A 15,584-nucleotide genomic window follows, 5' to 3' on the forward strand; every position below is an offset into this window, starting at 1 on the left:
TCATTTTAAATATACTGTCACACCTCCTTTTTTCCGAGGGGATAAGGGAGTTTTTCCAATTAAAGTGACATTAGTCGAAATGAGATTATTTGTGTAATCAGAGTCGCCACTTGGGATATTTTATGGTGTCCCAAGTCACCGGTTTATTTTAAATTCCAAATCGAGGAATTTTGACTCTGTTTAAAGTCTGCGAAACCAGAAGACCGGGTAAGGAATTCTGTTAACGTGGAAGAAGGCGTTAGGCACTCTCGGATTTCGTGATTTTAGCACGGTCGCTTTAATCATACATGGCTTAATTAAATTATTAAATTACGTGTTTCAGAACCTATGTGCATTTTACCCTTTACCACTTTTAGATATGGCGCTTATGGATTTATCTTTGAAACGGATCACATGTGTGTGAATCCGTTTTATTCGGTGCGCTAAAATCATGTCACGCGTACGTGTACACAATTAGTCCTGCTTTATTAATATTAAGATTGTTGGCCAAAATTTCGCGAACGCATACTTTGATTTATTTTTGGAAAATCATGATCATGTCACGCGAACGTGTACACAATTACGACAGTCGATTAAATGCGCGCCTAAAATATTGCTACGATTATTTATTAGTTGTATAAATTCGGTGATTGTGTGTGAAAAGGCTCGTGAGTATAGAGTACTTTTACTAAACGATGTTTCATGCTCATTCCCTTTTAAACTTCTTATTTCATGCATTTGACCAAACTCAATCCTAAAACATGAGAACTATTAATTACTAATGGGCTTTGGTCATTCCCCGCACCCACGGCCCAACAACCATTCAAAACTTCTACCAAAGCATCAGGAACACAAAAGAATACTAAAAGAAAAAAGAAAGCTAAGCTTGAAATTTATTAACAAACAACGAATTACCCAAACTACACGACATGACCGAACTTTAAAGCTAAGTTCATCCTAATGAATTCTCCAAGAGGAAATTACTTCAATCAGTGTCATGAAAATAAAATCCCACAACAATCCTTTTCGAATGCCATTCACGCCATGGACTTCTAAAAATCCTCAGATGTATTCAAAGAAGAACATGAGGTCATGACACATAGAGGGACTAGTAAACTAAATAATTGGCACCACTATCGACCCAATTCCACACACAGTTCAATGCCTCCTATTAAAGCCAAGCATATCTGAACTAATTGGCACTTTAAACCCATTAAGAAAATATTTAACAGAACACTTGAACTCACAAAACAGTGGAGACTAATACCATTAGTACAAAAAGAAAATGACTCCCCTGAACTCAAAATAAATATGACATGCGCTAAAGACCCCTAACTCATTAGGCTCAATTGATAACAAACTAGCAAATAGCATCAAAGTCACCAATCACTAAAATTGCATGCTCAAGGATAAAGAAAAACGAAACAAAGTTCTGCAGTATATACAAGTGACACACCAGTCCTTAAGCTCGAACAATCTCAAACTTAGTAGCCTAACTAAATGATGGACCTATAATCACCGAGAACCATTTCGAATCGGCATTCAAATTTAGCAATCATGTGAGAACTCTTTCAATTCCGAGAGATTGAATAATATATCTGACTTTTAGAATACGCGAAGAGGCTTCAACTAGAGAAGGAAATAAAAATAAACCAACACATACACATTTCGGCGAAACAACTCGATTTTGACATCATTTACAACTGAAATAACAGACAAACAGCTAGCAATATGCAAAGCATGGAACCATCACGGCAAGAATGACTACGCTTGAAGCTTAACTTAAAATCTATCAAAAATTGGACAAGTCACTCATATCATAGCCAAACAGATCAAAACATAAGAGCTGCCATTTTTACAAACAATCACTCGTTCATTTTTCTTATACGAACTGAAATTAAAACACTCAAATACCCTAACCCAGGCTTTTATCATATTTTAATAACACCAGAACAAACACAAAAGGGGAGAGGAACAGACCTGATGGATGTAAATTTCTTTCAATAGGAAAAAGTAGGAATTTCGGCTACAATATTCTGAATCCAAAATCCGAACGAGAAAACAACCACAAGAAACCGAAGAAACATAGAACCACGACCGGAATCCGGAATGTTTGAACTCTAACTCCTACTGCCTCAAACGAACCTCGAACAAAACTCGAGTCGACAAACGACTCAATCGAATTCCATACTTGACGCCCAAAATTCAAAGTAAAGTCAAAGAAGAAACTAAGTCGAAGGAGAAATTGAAGAACTATATTATTATTATTATTTTTGTTTTGTATTTTTTTTTGAATTTAAACTAAACTGTTAAAACAAAATTCAAAAAAATGAAGAGAAGTCCTTTTCTGAAACTCTAATTTTCCCCAAAAACCTTTGTTCTCCGTTCTTCTCCCCCTTCTTCTTTTCCTCAGATATATGTGTGTGTATATATATATATATATAATATGGCCCTCTCCAATCTTCTTCCCCTGCTCTCAAAAATCCCTAAATTGACGAGATAAGACAGATGTAGGGAGTAGATCGAATGTAACTCGATCCTACGCCCCACATTTTTTCTATATCGCCAAACAAAAAATGAATCTGAAAGAGAAAGAAAGAGAAAGCGTAAAATCCGGAAGGAATAATTCTGTTTTTGTCAGAAATCCGTTAAGATTAGAGTGACGTGGAGAAAGGAGATGAGGAATGGATCATGTGGGGGATTGGGTTCGGGTCTTTGGCGGGTTTGGGTGGAGTTGAGGCAGGTAGAAGCATTTGGTGAAGAAAGGGTGCGGCTGGTGGGGGAATTAGGGTTGTTAGGAATTAAGTTAAGATTTGATTTATATTTGGGGTGAGGGAATTAATTGGGGAAGTTGGATCTGAGTGGGATGAGTGGCTAAGATTAAAGGGGAAATTAGGGCGAGTTAATGGGTTTGGTCGGCGAGTCAGGCATGTTTAAAGAGTTGGGCTGGGCGATTTGTGGGGTATTTGGGCCATTGAGAGCTTGCCCAGTCCGGTTTTAAGGCTAAAAAGGGCCTCTTTTCTTTTCTTTGCTTTCTTTCTTTTTTAAAAAAAAAAAAATCTTCAAAATTAATTAAAAATCCTAATTAAGTCCTAACTTAGTCTAATTTATAGAATTAAACTTAATTATCTATGTCTACCCCTTAAATAATTAATTAACTTAAAACTAAAGAAGTGAAAAGCTAAAAATGTAAAAATGAACAATATTTTTTTGATTTTTTATTTAATAATGCAATTAACTTATGTAATTAAATCCTAAATACAATTAAGACCTAAAATGTTATGCGTGAAATATTTTAGACATTTTTGGTATTTTTCTCATGATTTTAAAATGTTAAATATACAACCAAATGCAAGCAACAATTAACAAGAAATTCCTAAAAATTCTATAAAAATTAAAATAATTAGAAAAATATATTTTAAAGTTGTAGGAGTATTTTTCGCCGGGCAAAAATCACGTGCTCACACATACCAACAAGACTTGAGTCTTCATTACTTGTTTCTTCCTTTCCTCCTTTATTAAGAGTGTTTTGTACGAGAGTTAAGTGTTGGGAAGAACTTGTGTGAATCCTTTCTTTGGAGTGATCTTGTGAGGTTATTCTCTTAGGGTATTTGGGATTAATTAGAGTATTTACTTTAATTTTGTACTCTCTTTTATACTCTTATTGTTATAGTGAATTTTTTCTTCTCCGTTTGTGAAAATAGGTCACACTCACCGAACCACGTTAAATTGGTGTCTTTTTTATCTATTTTTAATTGTTGCTGTTATCAACTTCCATTGTCTTTGTTATTGTCATTATACCGTTGTTTAGCTAAATTTCGCACTACTCGAATTCTCAATTCTAACAGCATGGTTTGGTACGCACACATGGAAATACACATGTGGGTAATCGAAGACTACAACTGAAAGTGACTTGACAAACACACCAACACACGTCTATGACAACAACCCCCGTCGAGTCGGCAACCTTGCAAAAGGCAAGGGTAAATGTGATACTCTAAAATAAAATATGAAAACTTTTTGAATTTGTGGTTCTGAACAAGGGAAAAAGAGATTAAGACTATTTGTGTAGTTATAAAAATTTCTTATTAAGGGTAGAATTAGAAGTTTAAACTAAATTATTTTCAAATTTAGAAATTGGTCATTCTTTTTGGAACGGACCAAAAATGAAATAGGTTCACATAAAGTGAAACAGATGGAGTATTATAAACTATGTTACTCGGACTCTTCAAAAATATTGTTGAGTGCGTGTTGGATCCTCCAAATTTAGTGCATTTTTGAAGGACCCGACACGAGTCTGACAACACTTTTGAACACTCGGAACAACATAGATTATAACAATGAAATTCCAAAAAAATGTAAACTTACACAGTTAGTGAATAGACTTAACTAATTATAAAGGGAATATAATATACACACTATATATATATATATAAAAGATGTTTGTTTTATGCTATATATTTAGACGGTGTAATTCTGGACGAAGGAATTCAATTGACCCCTATGAACACACTTGGCCCTTCGGCTGCCAAGAAGCCAGCCTCCTCTTAGAGGAAATTAGATGATGTCAACTGCATCATTGAGGTAAACAAACAGGAAACCGCATTATGAATATATACATAAGTTTAGATGTAAAACCTAAGCAGAAAGAAGGATGAGTCAAGCAATGGTTGTTTCTCCCAGCTGCTGGCATCATCACTTAGCAAATATTCAATCCAACATTGGGGGATACAGTTTCAGTTCAGTTCAAACTACATACCCATTTTCACCTTTAGTCATGTGGAGGGGAAGAGAGAGACATAGAGTCGGAGATTATAAGGAGAAACTTCCTCTGATCATCGTCACGTGGCAAATTTTGAATCAACCGTTTGGGGATGTCATTTCCTCTCCTATACTTCTCAACTTACAGTACGCGCTCCATATTCGCTCATTTTTATACTTTAAGTATATATATATATATATATACTAATATCCTTTTAAATTCCGTTTTCCTATAATTTTCTAACAAAAACAGAAAACAACGACTAGAAGTAACATACTTCTTGAAAGTAACCACTCCAACGTTTATACCTATGAACGAAAAATTGCTGAATTTTTACCTGCAGGAAATTACTAGCCAAGAAAAAATTGAAGTTGAAGAGTTAAAAGAAACAGTCAGGAAAATGTTGGTGGAAACTCCTGATAACAGTAAACAAAAACTTGTGTTGATAGACACAATCCAACGATTGGGAGTAGCATATCATTTCCATGATGAGATTGGGACATCCATTCAAAACATCTTTGAACAGAGTACTCAAAATGATGACAACCTTTACGTTGTAGCTCTTCGTTTTTGACTACTGAGGCAACAAGGGTATAACACATCTTCTGGTAACGTATTCCTGCTCTATCCTGTGCAGCTCCACTGTTTCCTTTCCGTGGTTATTTCAATAGTATATTCTAAACTTCCATCTATAGCTTGAGAACTCACTTTTGTTTAGACATAAAAAAGATTTTAACTCTTACCTTGACAATCATGTCTAGCGTGTGAAAGAATATTCTGAACATTTAACCCAAAAAAGTAAAGCTATGTAAAGGAATTTAAGCTTGGAGATTTATGCGGGAAGGAACATACCTTCGTCTAGGATCGACGTGTATTGCTATCACCAATTAAAATAAGAAAGGTAGACTTATTAATATCATAAACCACAATAAAAAATTAATACTACAAAGCGAAATGTGAGGAAGGTCTATGAAATTATTATGCTTAAAAAAGTAGTCAATTAGAAAAGGGTTAAGGATCATGCATTATGTCTTGTCAACACCTTATGTTCAATAGACATAGTTTAGACATACATTATGTGTCCATCATATCTTAGTGTTTACTTGAAATTTTTTGTCAAATTGTATTTTCCTTATTTTGGTTTAAAATATTGCTTTATCATCAATTTCTAACATCTCCCTGCTATGCCTATCCACCATTGGCGGGGCAAACAAAGCAACTTTTTTAGAGCGCTTACTAGATCATGGGAGAAGTAACGATAAAAATGTCCTGCTTCTAAATTGCCATGTTCGTTTTCATTAATCTTTTCAAAAATAATTGAGTCGATACTATTCCATTTTCAGAAAACTTGATCCAATATGGCTTTAACTTATTTTTTTAGGGACATAGCCAGTAATTCAACTTCCTTTTGTACGCCTACAACAATACCAATATATAGTTTAGCATTGAAGTATAGATCATGAGCATATTATTCTTTTCTCCTCGAAATTATAATCTTGTACCTTTACTGAATAATCGTAACCAATTTTATGTTAGAATAAATAATTTGGGGAAACAGAAATTAATAAGCTTTGATAGAGTAGCCTCTATCTTTAAGGAATCTAAGCCTCCTATTTTGTCCCTACCGGAACTGTGGCAGAATTCCTCTAGTATTTTATTGGAAAAGTATAAAAATAGTCCTTAAAGTACATGGTCTTGAATTCACTACCAGAAAAAGACTAATTTACGACAATCAAATCGGTCAAAAATCGAGTTTTTTCGACGGATTACCGATAGAAAAAGTCGGTCGGAAAATACATGGTCGCAAAATGAAAAATAAAGGACGCGTTTGAATTTAAGTGATTTGCGGCTGAATTGGTCGGTAAATTTCCGACTGATTCGGTTGCAAATCTAAATAATAAAATAAATAAAAAATTAATATTTCTGACCGAATTGGTTGGAGTTTAAATAATAAAATTAATATTTAATTTAATTTTTCGACCGAAACAGTCGTACATATTAAGAATAAATTAATTTAAAATTTTAAAAATTCATAGTTTGCGACCGAATCGGTCGCAAATCTGGGAATTTTCTGGTGACATTTACGACAGATTCGATCACAAATTAGCCCCAAATCTGGATAAAAAAATTAGCAGTATTCTTCTCTATTTTCAACTACACCACCTACCAAATAAAATAGTTAACCTAACACCTAATTTATCAATGCTCCATTTATCATAACAAACCAAATCCAATATTTACTACAAACTGAACAGTAATATTTATAACAATCCAACAACCAACTAATCAAACAACAATTATATTCAACTAATTATCAAAATACTAACTCAAATTCATAAATTAAACATATCTCTATTTTCAAGTCTAAAATATAACATGCACATTCAAATAGCTACTCCTAGTAAGACATAATCTCCTCATCAGTCTCAAACTCACTTGTCGCCATGGGGAACAATAATCAGCTGATGAAGAGAATTATATTTTACAGTCTCTCTAGTACACTTTCTCATGGTAGCAACAAATGTAAAAGTACCGGTAGATTAAATGTTATTTCATTTTAGCGTATCCACCTAATCATTTTCACCTTCGTATGTGAGTTAAATCAAAATAATACAAACAAATGTACAAGTGCCGGTAGATTAAATGTTATTTCATTTTACCGTATCCACCTAATGTTTTTTTTTTACCTTTGTATGTGAGTTAAGTCAAAATAATACTACCCAAATAATACATCTATGGCAATTCTAAAAATAAATCTATGACAATTCTAAACAAATATCTACGAACTAAAATAGTTTTAAATTAATTCAATTAGGGAAATAAAAAGTATCTAAAATCTAGAGGCAAGATTCTAAAATACAATCAAACAATTTAAAATAATAATACAAGTGAAGCAACTCAGGGAACTAACTAAAGTATCTAAAATAATACATAAATCAAGTAATTTAAAAATAAAATTTAAAAACAATCAAAAATTTTAAAGGAGAGGGGGAAGAGGAGCGGGGGAGGGGGAGGTAAAACGAAAGGGTGAGGGAAGGGGGTGGGAACAATTAGGGGACAGGAGGTTAGGGTAGAGAGAGAGAGGGGCTTTCCTTTTTCGGCGAGTAGCGGTGGCCGGCAACCGGGGCCCGGAATGGAGGAAGAAGAGAGAAGAAAGAAAGAATGGAGGACGGGGGTTTAGTTTTAAAAGGTATTTTCGATCGTTTCGGTCGCAAATTTAAATAAAGAATTGACTAACTTTTAAAAAATAAATTGCGTCCGTTTCGGTCGCAAATGGTCAAACCAAAAAATTTTGATTTTTATTTTCGACCGTTTCGTTCGCAATTTTTTTTGAAAAAAAACTGACTAACTTTTTAAAAAATTTGCATCCGTTTCGGTCGTCGCAAATGGTCAAACTAAAAAAGTTTGGCTTTTAGTTTCCGATTGAATCAGTCGGAATTTATTTTTCCGAATTTTTGCGCCAAACATTGCTACCAAGTATTCTAGTTGTGCTTCCCTCATGGGCAACACTTTTAATTTTTTACCTTGAGATTCTTCCCATGGGGAAAGCGGGCGTCAAATGTTAAAGACCGCCCCAAAAAATGATACTTTTTCTACAATTTTTTTGGATTTTACAAAGCTAAAGGAAATTTAAGTTTCAGTAACAAATTTATATTTCCGACCGGAACAAAATTGTGATTTGTGAATAGTAAGAGAAGAAGAAGGAGAGATGAGAATTTTTTTTTGTGTTGTTTTGGTTTTGGAGAAGCACTTGGTATTTATAACACCTTAGACGTATGAATTGAACCATTTTCGAATAGGCACCTATTAAACAAACAGTCTCCTTTTCAAATTCAAAAACTATGTTAAAAAGAAAAAATGCTTTTAGTAATAAACGTTTTTGATAAACTAATAAAAAAATGATTGAAAATATGAATATAATTTGGGGATGCTATATTTGCCGACAGACGCAAGTAGAGATGTCAAAATGTGCTCCACGGTCTACAAGAGCTAGCCCTTCCTATTCATCTTTTCCAATCTTCTTTTTTTGAACTATTTTAATTAGTCTACATTCGAACCTAAAATTCCCTAAATTTATTAATTTTTCTAACATATGATGCAAGTAAGTAAAATTTGCAAAAGAACAATTTTGTATAGGACACAGGTCAATATTACTACATACGACTGCATAGTATTCAGGAAATTCACTTTATTTGCAAACATAAGGCTTTAGCTGTTAATAAAACTTTTAAGATGTCAGCTAAATTCCAATAAATTACTAATAAACGATTGAAATAAAAGACAAGACACTTCACAAAAAAAAAATAATAATAACCCAAACCATTGACATGTGCATATCAAAATATACCTACCCAATGGTCACATAAATATAGTATATGGTTAACATTAAAAAAAAAAGAATTAAAAAACTGAAAGGTTCCTAATAAACTAACATGAACTAAATTCTTCCATTTTGTTGAAATAAATTTTGTTGCATTAATAAAGTGTTGAGACAGTACAAAAACAATAACTAATTCCAACTATGAGATAAAAATGTAAACGTCAAACAGATTTATAATCATATCCCAGCAATTCAATTCAAAAGATCCATTTGGTTAAATTTAATTTTAAATTCGGAAAATGAACAAAACTGTTCCTAACATATTCGATTGGTTTAAAAATGTCCATTTGCTTAAACTGCCCCGCCGTTAAAAATCTAACTCATTCATGTGAAAGACCTTGCTGAATAAAAGAATATTTTATTATTTATGACATGACAATTTCTGATTGGTCTTAGATATGATCCGTAAATAATCCATACTTGACCCATCTTAACCGCCGCGACCCGTTAAATCCCTTTTTTAGCCACTAAAAAAGCTCTACCCAGGTAGTCTCTATTCTCTAATTCTACCCGAGAATGATTTACCCACAAAATATTGGTAATCATTCATTGGCTCATTATTACTTTCAGTTTTCAAGAAACTGATTGAATCAGTGTTATCATTCCAACCAAGTGAGAGCTTCCCATGGAATCCATTTGTAAGCAATCGATTACCTACTTCAAGAATACGTGATGAATTCATTCCATTTTCTTGACCAGCTCCAATAGCCTGGGATCAATGTTCAGCTCCAATAGCCTGGGATCAATATTCTAAAAGGCGGGTCGTGAGGCGAGTCATGTTACCTCTGACGAGGCAAGGCGTAAGCCCTAAGACATGGGGCGTAAATCGCACAAATCTTTAAATTTTACTAATTTTAACAATTTTAAGATAGTATAAAATAAAAAATAATTATAAAAATTACATTAAAATCCCTAAAGTATAGCAAATAATCTATTTAAAATATTTATAAATTATAATTCAACTATGAATAATACGAAAAGTTTGACATATATCATAATATGTAAATTAGCTGCAACGTCGTTACAACTCAAACATCAAAAGTAATGTATTCGATGCGAAATCTTATATGTATCTATTAAGGATTAATGAATCTTCAAAGAATTTCGATATAATTTGATTTTTTTAAAAATACTCCGTTTATTTAATATGCTTTCTATTTGAAAGAGAATTTATATACAAACATAATTCACAATTTAAATATGATTATCTAGCACCATTTATTTTTAATTTCAACAAGTTAATAAAGTGACACATAATTCACCATAATATACCATGATAACTAATTATTTGTAAATAGTTACAAGCTAATATTGAGCTATTAAATTAATAAGTATTGTATCTCGTAAACGTGAAAAATAAATTAGGAAAATAATTATAAAAACAATTATGGACTATTATATAAAAAAGACATAACAAAAGTTAATAAATAAATACTTTTTAAATGAAAGATTTATTTACATGCTTGATCCTTTTTTAACTATTATTTTTTTTAAAAATAACATCATTTATTGTTTATTCCATAAAGAGCACTTTTTATTTATTATTAACATATTATAAAAATTAAGCTCAATATTTAATAAGTTAACTGACTCACTAATCACGGAAAGTACTTTTTTTGTCCACCTCCATTCTCCATTTCCAACATTCATCTTCTTCACTCCATTTTTGAAAATCTGATGCCTATGTGAATGCCACCTAAATTCAAGATGTATTCATTTATACATCTTTTATACTTTGTATATCAAGTATCACTTTAATTAAAAATGTATTTTTATGTATATTTATTTGTGAAGTGCCATCTTATTTTAAGATGTATTTTAATGTATATTTCAAATATATTTTATATGTACTTGCCATTTTAATTCAGGATGTATTTATATATATATTTTTGTATATTTATATGCCATATTAATTAAATTTAAGATATATTTTATGTATATTTCACATGTCTAAGTGTCATCTTAATTGAAGATGTATTTTTTATGTATATATTTTGTATATTTTATATGTGTTAATTCAATGAACATTTTTTATATACTTTTTGTATATGTTAACGTTTATTATTATCAAAGTAAGATCTTTATGTTAAAAAGGGAAGAAAGAAGAAAGAGAAAAACTTAAGAAAGATAATTAAAAAGAAATCGAATAGAACAAATTTGGAAAATATATTGGTTTCGGTAGAAAACAAAATTAAGAAGATGAAGAAAAAGAAGGAAAGCTAATAGATAAAGAGAAAAAAATGGCATGATTTTTGTACAAAGATTATTGACTTTCCATTTAAATTGCTTATGTTTAGAGATTAATAATTAATATTCCTATTTTAATGGAACTTTATGCTACAAATATAAATATTTTCCTGCCACAACTGTAATATTGGATTTCATGCTAAGAATTTGTAAACTGTGACAGTTATGTAAAGTTCCTTTTAAAATTTACTATCATAGCAGTCTTAGTGGATAACGTGCAATAATTTTTATTTTAATTATGACATAAAATACTCTCAACTTAATGATTTATAATTAAGAAAAAAGTAATTTTGAATAGTCAACGATTTATTAAGAATATTTGAGGAATTACAAGGTTAGTTACACTCAATTACATAAAATTCTATTAGGCGAGCCCAGTACACTGGGTATTGGGTGTGTCCGGGGCGTAAGCCCCGACGGCCGAAGCGTAAGTCTCACGGAACTAGCTCACACTTAAGCCCAGGGACGTTTTACAAGTCCTCCGCCTCAGGGCGAGCCCCAGGGAGTCCCAATTCCGCCGGACTCACCGGTCCCACTGTGCTAGATGTCATTATACTAGATCCACTTAAACAACTCTATAGGGGCTTATCAGTGCAATTTTGCTAATACAAATTACTTGACTTCTCAAGCTGGACATCTAAATCTTTGGTTGAAAATCTTGAAGATATGTTCTTAACTGGAAATGCCAACTGCTTGAGCAAAATTTTCAGGGGCTAAAAAGGGGTTCAACGGCTCGGGGCGGTTAAGGTGGATCGTGGATGGATTATTTACAAATCATGTCTGGGTTGGGGTGGGGTTTTAATTTTGTCCAATCAAATATTGCCATGTCATATATAATAAAATATTTTTTTATTTGGCAAAGATCCGTTAGAAATAAGGGCATAAATGAGCCACATTTTTAATGACAGGCAATTTAAGCAAATTAAATAGGTGGAGGGAGACATTTTAAAACCAAATCGAATAAGTAAAGGGCAGTTTTGGCCCTTTTCGTTTTAAATTTGAATTAAATTCTTTTGGGCCTACGGGCTGGCCTAGCCTCAAGGGCAGACGAACTAACTTGGGTGGAACTATAAACCTCACTTTTAAATGGGTTAGAAAAATCTTAGCCCAATCACATCCAAATAGCGACTGAGTTGGGTTGATGTAATAGGTGAAACCCATTTTGACGGATCTCTACGTACGTACAAGTGTACAAGTGGTTAACTTTGACTACTAATATTGTTATTATATTATTATCGTCAAATTTGGTTTTCCTCCAAAACATACCTTAAAATATTAAAACTAAGTCGGACAAGAAAATGATTTTAAATACTTCTATCCTCTTCTAGACAGAACATCTTCTTCTCAATACCAACTTCATCAACACTAACTAAACACTAACATTTTCATAGGTGACTGAAATTTTTTTTAGCTGTGAAATCCAGCAGTTGCGGCAAGAGCATATACTAATTCTTCAATAATAACTTGCTATAACTGTGCTTTTGGAATTTTAACCAACTTAACTTCTGTCAAAGTATAAACGTAATGTTTCACCAGCTATATTCGAGCAATTCACAAACCATGACGGGAAATTCAAGGAAACTACTCTTAAGAATGATGTCCAAGGATTACTAAGTTTGTACGAAGCAGCACATATGAGAGTGCACGGGGAGGATATTCTTGAAGAAGCTCTCACCTTTACCACCACTCATCTTGATTCCATTGTCACAAACTTGAGCAATAACTGGCTTAAAGCTCAAGTTACCGAAGCGTTAAACCAGCCGATTCGCAAAACTGTACCAAGGGTGGGAGCAAGGAACTCCATAGACATATATGAAAATATTGATGCGCACAATAATTTGCTTTTGAAATTTGCAAAGTTGGATTTCAACATGTTGCAGAAGTTGTACCAGGAAGAGCTTAGCGAGCTTACAAGGTACATCCATTGAACTTAATTATCATCTATATTTATATGGTAATTCGTTTGTTCTTTGACGATATATAATTATATTAAATGCTCTTGCATATTATAGGTGGTGGAAGGACTTAGACTTGTCAAGCAAATTACCATATGCAAGAGACAGGTTGGTGGAGGTACACTTCTGGGTGGTGGGAATATACTTTGAACCTCGATATAGTCGCGCGAGAAGAATGCTAACAAAAGTAAACAAATTGAACTCCATAATTGATGACACATTCGATGCTAATTACGCAACCTTTGATGAACTTGTACTTTTCACGGATGCGATCCAGAGGTACACTCTCTATATATGTTCCCCTTCCCTCATTCTATTGAGGCTAGCTAGGAAAAAGATGTTACTCCTATAATTACTTTTTTGATGCCAAATGACAAGTACATATAATATAAGGGACAACTTCTAATGCAAACCAATTCATTATTTTCGCAGAATACCTTTTAGTTTATATATAGTTGCATGAGGAAGAAAAAAATGTTTGGATAAATATTGTTCTATTTGAAATTTTATTAGATCCAAAAAAAGATTAACAAAAAGTGCCTTTAAGCAATTTTAACCAATATATATAGGAAATAGTTTTTTATCATGGAAATAGTTTGGTATAGTTTACGGGATAAATTTATATAAGCAAAACTTATTAAATACTATCCTCACTAGGAATAGTAAGGTAAGGTCTAGCTCAGTAAGTTTGCTATTTGTCCTATACCCTTGGGAAGTATCCAAATGGCTATGAGATCATTCGCACTCGTGAGACTTTGCCGGCAGTCGCCATGAGGCTGCGAGGCGATGGAGGCACACAAGGATGATTATATAGCCAAGGCAATAGAGGCAACACTACGGTAGCTTTTGCCTCCCTTGCTTATTCTCTTCCTTTGTGTTTTTTTTTATTAATAATAGCTACTAGGCAGCCCGTCCGCCTAGTAATATAATTTGCTTAAAAAAAATAAAATAAATATTATCCTATGGAAGAGGATAGAATTTACAAGTTAATGTAAGAACGTAACATGATAACTTACGTTCCATTAAGTTGATCTGATAATCTGGATACATGAAGAAATCGACCAACAATAACTAGCCAATTGGATTTTGCAACTAAATTTGAATACACAAACAAATTTTATGTTGTAAAATTTTCTTCAATTTGGCTTAAAAGTGAGTTATGCAGTTTAGGCTGTATATGATTAAAAATTGATGTATATATAATTTCATTATTAATTGGATTGTTTTGAAGATATTGACATCTATGTATTGTAGGAGGAACAACAAAGAGGACATGTAGCTTCAATTGTTGAATGCTACATGAAAGAACATGGAACTTCAGAGCAAGAGGCATACATTGAGATCCAGAATGAAGTCACGAATGCATGGAAAGACATAAACAAGGAATTCCTCAGCCCTATGGAAATGGAAGTGCCAATGTTTGTCCTCGAACGAGCTTTAAATCTTGCACGCATATCACATACCTTTTTCAAGGATGAGGATGGATACACAAATCCCAAATCCAATGTCAAAGAACTAATTACTTTGTTGTTTGTTGAATCTGTCAACGTATGATAAAAATAATGCATATGCACCTTCTGCCAGCTGGTAGTGCTTGAAGCAAATGTCGAAGCATTTTGCATGTTCTGGAGACGTAACACTATTTCCTGAAAAAACTACTTTTGTTAATTAATTGCTGTCAATTATATTTTAGAAGGGAAAATATCGAAAATATTGATTTTATTAGGATTGCTGTTAAATTCAGCTATCCATGAAGCTTTGCCATGGAGTTTGAGCTGAATGAAAGAGGACCTCTTGAGCTGAATAGGTCGGCAATGCAGAGAATGGAATGGAGAGAATATTCTTAAAGATTCAATTGGATTCTCACTATTTTGATCGAGCTGTACATACATATGTAGAAATAAAAAAAAAAAAAACTAGCTCTAACTCAACCACTACCTGTAGTTAACTAACCCTAGTACTAACCGTAGTAAGCTTAAGTTACAACCAACTAACTGTCACGACTATTGCTTGGCTCATTACTCCCCCTCAAGCTGGAGGGTAAGAACCAATTCTCTACTCCCAGCTTGCTCAATGAATGAAAGTGTGGTGTCTTCCCAAGGCCTTTGGTAAGTAAGTCTGCAAGTTAATCTTTGGTACTAACATGATGAGTCTGAATGAGACCCTAAACTTCTCCCTTACAAAATAACAATCGATGTCAATATGTTTGGTCCTCTCATGAAATATTGGATTGATAGCTATCCGTATAGCTACTTTACTG

The 15,584-nt window shown here is 33.0% G+C and overlaps 1 pseudogene; it reads left to right on the top strand.

Moving 5' to 3' along the window:
- LOC104114720 (sesquiterpene synthase 9-like) overlaps nucleotides 1-15,209 on the top strand; it is a 59,078-nt pseudogene extending 43,869 nt beyond the window's left edge.
- The last annotated feature ends 375 nt before the right edge of the window (nucleotides 15,210-15,584 follow it).

Source organism: Nicotiana tomentosiformis, chromosome 6 (genome assembly GCF_000390325.3).
Source record: "Nicotiana tomentosiformis chromosome 6, ASM39032v3, whole genome shotgun sequence".
Classification (NCBI taxonomy): domain Eukaryota; kingdom Viridiplantae; phylum Streptophyta; class Magnoliopsida; order Solanales; family Solanaceae; genus Nicotiana; species Nicotiana tomentosiformis.